We start from the raw sequence: 11,568 nt of genomic DNA on the forward strand, positions 1-11,568 counted from the left end.
CTACACATAGGGGGTCATTCCGAGTTGTTCGCTCGTTGCCGATTTTCGCTATCCTGCGATTTGTTGCAAAATGCGTATACACAAGGCACGCAGGGCGCATGCGCTTAGTTATTTTACTAAAAACTTAGTAGATTTGCTGTGGTTCCTGCTGCGCTTTTCAGTCGCTCTGCTGATCGGTGAGTGACTGACAGGAAAGGGGCGTTTCTGGGTGGTAACTGAGCGTTTTCCGGGAGTGTGCTAAAAAACGCAGGCGTGTAACGGAAAAACGCGGGAGTGTCTGGAGAAACGGGGGACTGGCTGGCCGAACGCAGGGCGTGTTTGTGACATCAAACCAGGAACTAAACGGACTGAGCTGATCGCAATCTGTGAGTAGGTCTGGAGCTACTCAGAAACTGCAAATAATTATTTATTAGCAGTTCTGCTAATCTTTCGTTCGCAATTCTGCTAAGCTAAGATACACTCCCAGAGGGCGGCGGCCTAGCGTGTGCAATGCTGCTAAAAGCAGCTAGCGAGCGAACAACTCGGAATGAGGGCCATAGGCCGGTAGATCCTAATGCACCGGTGTACCCAGCACCGTATGAGTATAGTCATCCCCAACCACCCCCCACACAGAGGCCGGTGGACCCTAATGCACCGGTGTATCAAAATTTACCTTAATCTCCTAGGCTGTTAATTATTTATATTACCAGAGTATTTGCTGGCTTGTTGTTGCTGTTATTCTATTTTAGAAAAAAACCTTAAAACATTTATATTATACTATATATTAACATAGTATTGTTATTTGGTATGTACAGTTCTTTGTATAAAGTAAAAAGGTGTCACACCTGTTTTGTAAATCTAATGAAATGTAATTTTTAAACAAAAAAACAAAGTGCAACACACAATCAGTTGAACATGGGCACAGAAGTTGAATGGCCTAAAACATTTTTGGGAAACTATAACAAACTACAAAACATTTAAACCAACAAAGATGAAAAGTTGATGAAAAGTTGCCCATTATTGCAGCTCTAATTTGTTCTGCACTTGCTGCATGGTCACCCAAATATGACTCCGTATCAAGTGCAGGAAAAACCTTTACTGTCCACTCCGGTAGGAATTCCTCCTTCCTAAACTCGCAGAGATTATGCAATATACGGCATGCTGCCACAATGTTAGACATAATCAAATGGTCCACATCGTTCCTTTTCAAAAGACAACGCCAATGACCTTTCAACCAGCCGAATGCATTTTCGACAACCATTCTGGCGGAGCTTAGGGTACGAGTATATCTGATCTGGTTTGGGGTCAGCTGATCGTGTTGCGTGAACCCCTTCAGCAACCATCTTCTCAAAGGATAAGCTGCATCCCCAATTATATGGACCGGTACTTCCACTCCATCAACTGTTTTAGAGTTCTACACAAAGAGTAAAAAAATACATTAAGAATAGGAGCAGATTCCTCCGTCAGAGGCAGACTGGTGGCCACAGATGGGGTGTTGACGTTTGCGGGTAAGATGAAATAATATTTGGGTGCAATGGTGGAATCACATTCAATAGGAAACATTACCCCCTATTTTTATGCTCAGGGCGTCATATATATACATGAACAACAGGGCCAGCTATAATAACATAGTAAAAAAAATGACAATTTACTTACCACTCTAGGGAAAAGCCAGCCACCTTGCTTTTCCTCTGCTAGCCAAAACAGGTCAGAATTGGCAAGTACCCGAACATCATGTGCCCGTCCAGGCCAACCGATAAATACATCTACGAAGCTGGGAAACAAAACAAATTAGTTTGGAAATGTTGAAAGATAAGTGTTATCACAAAAAAAAAAAAAAAAAAAGGACACAACATTCTTACCAATATTTATGATGCATCACAGTCTGTAAAATTATGGAGGGCCACCCTTTTCGATTATAATAATCAGCATGGTTATCGTGAGGGGCTATGATAAGAATGTGGGTTCCATCAATTGCACCAGCACATTGGGGATATCCGTGGGTCTTGAAACCTTTTATGGTGTCCTGTAAGCACTGTCCTTGGGGTAGACAAATAAAACAATGGTATAGACTTTGCACCAGTGCTCGTGTGACTTCATAAACGATGTTGCACACTGTTGATATGCCCATATCAAATAGGCACAACAGGGTGCGATATTCACCTGGCGTTGCGTACCACCACAATGCTATTGCTAGCCTCCTACTTGGCTCTATGGGTGTACGGAAGTTTGTGGTCTGCCTAGAGAGTGTTGGGGTCAATAGATCCAAGAGATAATAGAAGGTCTGCCGTGACATCCTGAAGTGTGACTTCCACTGGATATCCTCAAAATTAAGGCCGTTGTGCATGAACGCTTGTCCATGCTGCCTTTCTCTGGACCACAATCTTCGGTCAGAAGAGAGGTGGAGGTTCAGGATAGTCGACACCGATGCTGTTGTGAGAGATCTCCTCTTACGCAAATATTGTCTCTGCGAAATATCCCTTTCAGCCAAAAAATGCAACCTCCTCCCAGGGGCGTAGCCAGAACTTTGTGGGCCCCATAGCAACATTTTGAAGGGCCCCTGTCCCAATGCTTATAGAGAGACACTTCTCTGCAGCAGTTGTTAATGTTATGCCCTTTAATAGTGCCCTAGTTCATTTTCTGAACCATAGTAGAGCCTTATTTAATGTTATGCCCCATATTAGTGCTTGTTAGGGTCTCCTGCTCTGTGCTGCCACGTCGTCATGGCAACCGGGAGACAAGTGCTAGCGGAGTAACCTGAGCGTAGCTGATACTCCGGTTCGGGTCTTTTGCTGTGCAGTGGTTACAGGCTCTGTGCATGGCAGGGGATCCGGTGCTGGTTTTTGTGCTCACAGTCTGTGAGGTCTGAGTGGGGCGTGGACAGCACCTGCTATATAAACCCTCTTCTCAGGTTAGGCAGATGCTGCTGAATCTTTGTTGGTTAGTCAGTTCCTGAAAGCTAGCTAGTACTGTGTAAACTTTGTATTTGTTTGTTGCTTACTGCAAATAGGCCTTGGGATTTGGTATTACACTCTGCCAATCCAGACCTAGCAGTAAGACTGGAGTCAGTCGTTTAACCTGCTGGGGTTCTTTTGCTACTCTGTGAACCTAGCAAGTTTGCGGCTGTATTCTCAGACTTGCCTGCCAAAATCCTTTCTCACTGTGCAAGGTGTTCAGGTGTCAGTTTAGTGGCAGTAAGCTGAACCAGTGCACTGCAAGTGAGGACTAGGATTGTGGAGACTCTCCTTGTGTCTATTATTCCATCTCTGACCAAGGAGTTTACTGCCACACCCGTTGGTAACCCTTTAGGGTTTTGCTGTTGCCCTTAGCAACAGCATTTCGGGTTCTCTACGTATTAAATCACTACATCTCGCTTCTTTCCATCTGAGCATTCCTAATACTAGGGAGACACCCAGTTTCTTAGCCTTTGGGCTTCTCTGTTCACTTTGTGTTTATTTTGTTACCCTATCACCTTCTGTGTATGTAATGTCATATTCCCCAGTCTGTCTGTGAGTTCATTTGTTTTGCATCCCTCACCGTTCAGACACCAGTACATTCCTGCTGGCACTGGTGTGCATAACAGTGCTCTAGTTTCTTTTATGAATCGCAGTAGTGCTTAGGTTCACCCTATGCCACATATCAGAGCTGCCAGTACACATTATGCCGCCCAGTATCCCCAATTCACATTATGATATATAGTTCTCTCCGTTCATATTGTGTCTCATTACAGTAAAATAAATGCCCTCCAGTTCATTTTATACCAACCTACAATAAGCAGAGGCATACCTATATTGTAGGCCCCAAGGAACAAGTTTGAAAGGACCCCTACGTACCACCCAATGGCGAAAAATGTATATAACACATGTAACTGTGATAGGGAAGGTGGCCCCTCTCAGCTCTATGCCCCATAGCAGCTGCACTGCCTGCACCTATGGTAGCTACACCCCTGTATATAACACATGTAACTGTGATAGGGAAGCTGGCCCCTCTCAGCTCTAGGCCCCATAGCAGCTGCACTGCCTGCACCTATGGTAGCTACACCCCTGTATATAACACATGTAACTGAGACAGGGAAGGTGGCCCCTCTCAGCTCTAGGCCCCATAGCAGCTGCACTGCCTGCACCTATGGTAGCTACACCCAGTGTCGGACTGGGGCATGAAGGGCCCACCGGGGGAATGCAGTTATAGGGGCCCATACTTAGGGTGTGGCCAGCCTCCACAGAGACTTGAAATACACAATAGTTTAGTGCAGTGTAATGCAACATATCTACCATGTATAATACAAGTGTTCAGTCTGGAACCTGATCCCTAGAGGAAGGAGTGGGCCCTCAGGCAGTGGGGCCTACCGGTGGTTTCCCTGGTACCCCTGTGGGCCAGTCCGACCCTGGCTACACCCCTGTATATAACACATGTAACTGTGATAGGGAAGGTGGCCCCTCTCAGCTCTAGGCCCCATAGCAGCTGCACTGCCTGCACCTATGGTAGCTACACCCCTGTATATAACACATGTAACTGTGATAGGGAAGGTGGCCCCTCTCAGCTCTAGGCCCCATAGCAGCTGCACTGCCTGCACCTATGGTAGCTACACCCTTGTATATAACACATGTAACTGTAACAGGGAAGGTGGCCCCTCTCAGCTCTGGGCCCCATAGCAACTGCACTCCCTGCACCTATGGTAGCTACATCCTTGTATATAACACATATAACTGTGACAGGGAAGGTGGCCCCTCTCAGCTCTAGTCCCCATAGCAACTGCACACCCTGCACCTATGGTAGCTACAGCCTTGTATATAACACATGTAACTGTGACAGGGAAGGTGGCCCCTCTCAGCTCTAGGCCCCATAGCAGCTGCACTCCCTGCATCTAAGGTAGCTACGCCCTTACCTCCTCCGTCTTGTTAAATATCTGCTGAAGCAGCTACAGACAGTGAGAAGCTGCAATAACCTCTCACAACCTGAATCCAGCAGCAGTACAGCTGAGACAATCATGAATTCCGGGCTCTGTGCTGGGACATGTGCTCTGTCGGCCATGATTGCTGCACTGTGAGCATTCCCCAGCCCCTTCCCTGACTTGTTGAAACTGGGAACCAATCAAGTCCTTTTAAAATGACATCACACTGGTTTTAAGTAACATGGGTGACCCGGGTTGAGCAAAAAGGCACCAACACGGCAATAACCCAGGCCAATATTGCGATGTGGACGTCTATTACCTGGGTTGAAGCCATGATGGAGCCGTGTTCAAATCCCGGATCTGACCCGGGTTTGATATGTGAAAGGGGTATTAGGAGCTGATTGGCTGGTACTTTATTTCCGTCCACTTTATCTCTCTCCAAGGCTTCGTACATAGACCCCTTTAATCTCTAACAGGCACATGGCACATGAATCCCACGGTGACTGCGTTCAGAGTCACAGGAGTCAGGAGCGATTGAGCCGCACTGACAACGGAAGTTTCTGGGGTTCCTGGGAGGTGGCTAAACAGGAGCACAAAAATATTCCATTGACGCTTAATCACGGGCATTGGAGGCTGTACTCTGGCGGGGATTCTGTTCCTAACATGGGGCAGATGATGCTTCCAACGGTTGCAACTGCAGCCACTCAAAGTGGGCGTCTCTGACGCATGCTTGTACACCAGGGAAAGGGCTAATCCTAGCAATGTCCATAACGTCGCAAACGCAACTGCAGCAAAAGGCGCTAACACGCTTGCAGCAGCATCGACTCAGAAACGTGCAATGTAAGGGACCAGAGGAACAAGCAAGATAAAAATAAGAGGAGAACTCAATTCAATGTTTATAAGAAGGTTTACTGACCATAGGTAATGTGAATTACAGATCAGTAAGCATGTCTGGTAGGATCAGAGCCGGCCATAGGCATAGGCAAACTAGGCAATTGCCTAGGGCATTTGATATGCTTAGGGGCATCAGCAGCTTCTGCTGATTAAAATGATATGCGGCATGCCTATATTCTGTGTGTAGCATTTCATATGCAGATACAGCCACAGTCTCACACAGTATATAGGCATGCTGCATATCATTTTAATCAGCAGAAGCTGCTTGTGCATCCTAGCCACATAACAATGCAAATAAGATGCATTTTCATTAAACAATTTGCCCGACGTTAGCACTGAGGCAAGATTTATGAGGACACATCTGTATCCAAGCAGAGGCAGAGGTCACAGTGTTAGTGGCAGTGTGAGTGCTGTGTGCATGTGAGTGGGTTGGTTGTGCAGTAGTGTTCAGAATATGTGTAAGGAGCATTATGTGTGTCATGTAAAAATGCATTAATAATGTGCAACATATGTGTAAGGTGCACTATGCGTGTCATTATGTGTATAAGGGCATTAATAATGTGCTGCATATGTGTAAAATGGTACTACTGTATGTGTGTCATTATGTGTATAGGGGCAATAATAATGTGCAGCAAATGTGTAGGGGGCATTATGTGTGTCATTATGTGTATAAGGGCATTAATAATGTGCGGCATATGTGTAACAGGGTACTACTGTATGTGTGTCATTATGTGTATAGGGGCAATAATAATGTGCAGCAAATGTGTAGGGGGCATTATGTGTGTCATTATGTGTATAAGGGCATTAATAAAGGTTGTCATAATGTGTAAGGGGCATTATGTTTATAAGGACATTAATGTGTCTCATATGTGTAAGGGGCATTACTGTGTGGAATTGTGTATAAATGCATTACTAATGTGTGGCATTATGTGTATAAGGTGCTCTACTATGTGGCATTGCGTATAGAAAGGGCACTACTGTGACGTCTAATGTGAATAAAGAGCAATAGGGTGTGGTGTAATGTGAATAAGGAGCAATTCAGTGTGATGTAATGTGAATAAGGGGCTCTACTGTGAGGAGTAACGTTTATAAGGTAAAGTGATTCTACTGTGGGATGTAATATGAATCATGGACACTATCGCATGATCAAATGTGAATAAAGTAGCACTACTGTGTGACGCAATTGGAATTGGGGTTACTATTGTGTGGCATGGCCCTTGCCAGCAAAAACACACCCCTCTTTGGGCTGAGCACCAAATGTGCGAACTGTTCCTATTTAAAATATAGTGGGTACAAACACGAAAATAAGGACTGCTATGGGTGAGGGGTGATGGTGCTGGGAAAGAGGTGCAAGGTCAGAGGCGGAACCAGCGGTGGTGCTAGGGGGCACCAGCCAAAATCTTGCCTAGGGCATCATATTGGTTAGGGCCGGCTCTGGGTAGGATTAGATGAAAACAAGGTCTGAGCCGCCCAGGGCTGGACTAAAATCTCAGGTCACAACTTTTAGGACCTTGCTCAAAACACAAGCTGTGCCTAGAAGTCTAAACCACATGTACTACAGATGCAAAAGCCTGGGCCTTGTCTCGTGGGGTCCTCTCAATAACACAGCCCATGTCCGGCGGAGCGCCGGCCGTGTCCGCTCTGTAGGATTATTTTTATCAGCTGTGAAATATTTTTCTCTCCTTCTGAATGGTCCAATCGTCCAGACAATTTAATACGACTAAGTAAATGGTACTCTGAGCAGAAGGGCACCGGGTGATCATGTGACTGCCGTAGGGGCCTGTAGTGCACTAGTTACTGTGGATATGAAAGGTTAAGTGAATCCGGCAACTGACATTTTAATTTACTGCACAAGATCAGTTTACTCATATGTGTGATCTGCAGTAATTCCGGTAACCCCCAGAAGGATTTGATCTTTTTAGTGAAATGTTCAGCAACATATTAAATAGAATATATTTTATAAAAAATAAATCATATATATATTAAGTGAAAGAGAGAAAGAGAGATACACTAGTATATTGGACCTCGAAAATGCCTCCACCCCTCTCCTGCCTGTACACTTACCCCAGTGTGAGACGGGTGGTGCGGTGCCTGCTGCCGTGCAGGTGTAGACTGGCTCCTTACCTGGTGTCGCACCCCCTCAACTTCAGGCCACAAGATAAACCAACGGTCCTGGTGCACCAACTGGACCAAGACACGATGTTCCAGGAGGAAGAAGATGATGTGAGTGACGTTCCTACTGACTGTAGACCAAAACGTCCACTGAACCAAGCGGTTTCCCACAATAGGGATTTCAGCTAAGGTGAAGGTCATCCTCGGAACTCTTGGCCTCAAAGACTGAATTATCACATGTTGGTACTTGCGCACCAGATGAAAATTCAACCTTGCACCGGAGTGCAAGGTCCACTGTCCGCCCAGAAGAAAGGAGGATAGCTAGGGACAAACGAACACAGAGAAAAGACGGGAGTAGAGGTTGCTCATCCTGTACACCTGTAAGGAAACAAAAACACCACAACAACCGTGCAGGGCCTAATCCTCACCTAGTGTGCATCCGCTACACTAGCTTCATTAACAGAGCCTTCAAACTAGCTTAGGTGTATGTGATGTGACACAAACTCTACACACAAGCAACAAACAAACTTTGCCTTGCACGGAAACAGCACACATGACAATAACACAGTGCAAGATTAAACAACGTCCTGTCTGTGTCTTTGCCTTCAAGCTGTTATAACAATCCCTACCTACCTAGAGCTGGCCTGCCCTTCCCTATCCCTGGCTGCTATGTCTAAGTGCATGGAGCTGGACCGCTCCTCCACACAAGGGAAATTACTCTAATTTACTGGTGAGTGGGCGCCGCAAATCCTGCCTACCTCCCGTACACTATTGCTATTGCCTGCCTACTAAGGGCACGATGGAGTGGCTTGGGTCTAGTAGTACCACCTTACGTGGGGTTTACTTAAACTGGGCCTAGTGCCCCCTAATTGTGCCCAGGCCTAAGGCCTGACTTTAACCCACGGTCTAGCGCCTGCCAATCATGGGGCAATTTGGGTAACCTGGGCCTAATGTCCAGAGTCACCTTATACACCTAGTGGGGGCACACGTAACTGATAGAGCCTAGTGCCCTGTAGCGTGCCCACAGGTCATAGACCTGAAATTATCCATGGGTCTAATGCCCGCCTGCTTTTCGCCACAGGCTTGTGGCCTGACTGTGCCCATGGGCCTAGTGCCCAAACACTGGTGGTTAAGGGAGGAAGGGCTGACAGGAAGTCCTCACAGAGGGCCTATCTGTACCAGTAGGAGAGGTTAGCTCTCTTGCTTCCCATCCCTGTAAGCTTCTCCGGTTCTCAGCTTCACTCTTCTGCCGTTGACCCGTCCCGGCCAGTGGCACTGGCGCCGCTTCTCCGCATCCAGCCACCACTGGACATCTTCTTTGTTGATGGCTGCGTCTTCAGGCCTCTTCCGTGGCCTCAGGAACTGTCCCGGCATCTTCTCCTGGCCACCGCTCCCTCTTCTTTCCGCGCTGCTCGTCTTCTTCTTTCTCCTCTCCTTGGCAACGTCTGATGTCAGGCTCCAGGGGTAGGGCCAGCTACGGTGCGGCAAACTCCAATTGGCTCACCACGGTCGCTTCAAATTGGCTGCTGCTCTATGAGCCGTGACTGGCTCACGGAGGGGGCCGGATTTGAAATCCCGCAGCCAGTGCTTCCTATTGGCTTTCAAAGTGGTGCCAAGTTTGAAGCGCCGCTTCCGCAGTGCTGCCTGGCAAATGGTCCTGGCTCCGGACACCCACCGTCGTCGCTGCACCGCGAGATCCCCTGCATGCTGCTGCTCGCCTGGCACTGGGAGCGGACACACTGTCCCGGTGCTGGACCACCTCTCCACATCAGGCTGCAGCACCCTTCCCTTTTCCCCCAGCGGTGGAGGCCCTTAGTGTGTGTTATGGGAGAATCACCACAGTCAGTTCCAGTATTACCATTGCCTATAAACCCATGTTTTTTCCTTTGCCTGGGGCTAGCAGGTTCCTGTTTCCCAATATATAACTGGTAAACCCACAAGGGGCGGCTGAATTTCTACTAAAGGCATGTGGTAATTCTTCCACTTTGCCACTATATGTATTATGTACTGTATGTCTTTGTGTGTAAATGAGTTGCAACTGAAATGAGAATGACTCTACATTACCCGTAGTTGTGCACATTTGGTTACAGAGCATTGGCAGTGCAAGATCACGCAAGAGCGGAAAGGGCCTGGAGTCAAGGGGGGGGGGGATACACGCAAAAAGGGTGAGGAGCGTGGAGTTGTGGATTTCAAAAGATGGAGATTAGGAGGAGGGGTGTCAGGGCACCTTTGAAGCAAGTCTGGTTCAGTCCCGGTGGCAGGGGGATCTCAGAGGGGACACCCGTACCGGGCCCCGATATTGCAAGGGGCCCCAAGGTTCTGGGGTAACCATGACTGCGGCAGTGTGGCGGCTGCGTGGATGTAGAGGCAGTGCGTCGCAATACATGTATTAAAATGTATATGGATCCAGCCTGGCCGCCTGCCTGCCGCAATCGCACGGACCGCCCGTGAACCTATGCTGTGAGGGAAAGTTAGTTGCTGGGCAATCATTACCTCAGGGCCCTCTGCCATGCTCCCACCATCACATGCTGCTACTTCCCCTCACTACTCCCGGGTGACAGCCGCAGCTTTCTGGAGCGTCTGTCTACAGTTTGGCGAGGAGTTATCGCGCTGACCTTGACTTGCTGGATGCTGCTCCCCGCCGCTGGTTTCTGATTCCAGACCTCGTCATGCCTGTGTCACCGGAGCAATCCCTTCTGCTTGGAGCATACAGCTGCCCCAGTTCCCTCCTGCTGTGTGCCTGGAAATGCTTCACGCTGCAGCACTCTGCCTGTGCGGTTCTACGGCATCCCAGACACCTCTCCAGGGACCTTTCAGCTTTCCTGGCCAGCTGGAAAGCGTCAGTAGAGACATCACCTGGACACTGCAGCCTCAGTGACCCCTGGGTGAGTCCTCCTGTTATATTTGAGCATTACTTCCCATTCTCCTTGTTGGGCTGTGTGGCTCTTTAGCACACAGTAGAGGGATTTCTGCCAACTACATTACCTGTGCCCCCAGCTCACCCATACAGTCCTCCATTAAAGTAATTCTCAAAGGCTTTTTTGGCTATGCCCCTAGCAGTGAGGCTACACACCCTTTTTGCGGCGTGATCTCACTCTCACTGTGAGCAATATTGTCTAGAAGCGGCCTTGGGGACCCCCCACCGCCCCACGCCACCAGGTCACCTGTCTGGATATCCCTGTGTGTACAAAGGTGCAGATTTTGGGCCCACTGTGCTAGGTGCTCAGTGGTAGTGCAGCATATTTTTATTACATTGCATAGCAAATATTATGTTTTATACAATACACTGCACTACTGCTGAGCACATGGCTAGCACTATCTGCACTTGGAATAGAACTTCTCTATGTGGTAGTGACATTAGTGGCCGGGAGGGGGCCCACAGGGATAGTGTACCGGGCCCCAAAATTTCTGTTGCCGGACCTGGTCTGGCTAGGTGCCTGATATTATGCCCGTCTGATTATCTGAGTTTAGTTCAAGGCTTTATTATCTGTAAGGCGTTTCGAGTTTCTTTCTGTGAAACATAACTACCCGCGGAATGTTATTAAATCCCTTGATGTATTTTAAATGTTTTCTCCTATCCCCATCTCTCTCCTCTGATCCAGGTCAGTCTAACCTGATATGTATTGGCATTACCTCCCTAGAGCTTAGATTATCTGTAAAACGTTCTCTCTAGAACCGTAGTATGCCAGGAA

The sequence above is a fragment of the Pseudophryne corroboree genome, chromosome 3 (assembly GCF_028390025.1).
Source record: "Pseudophryne corroboree isolate aPseCor3 chromosome 3, aPseCor3.hap2, whole genome shotgun sequence".
Classification (NCBI taxonomy): Eukaryota; Metazoa; Chordata; class Amphibia; order Anura; family Myobatrachidae; genus Pseudophryne; species Pseudophryne corroboree.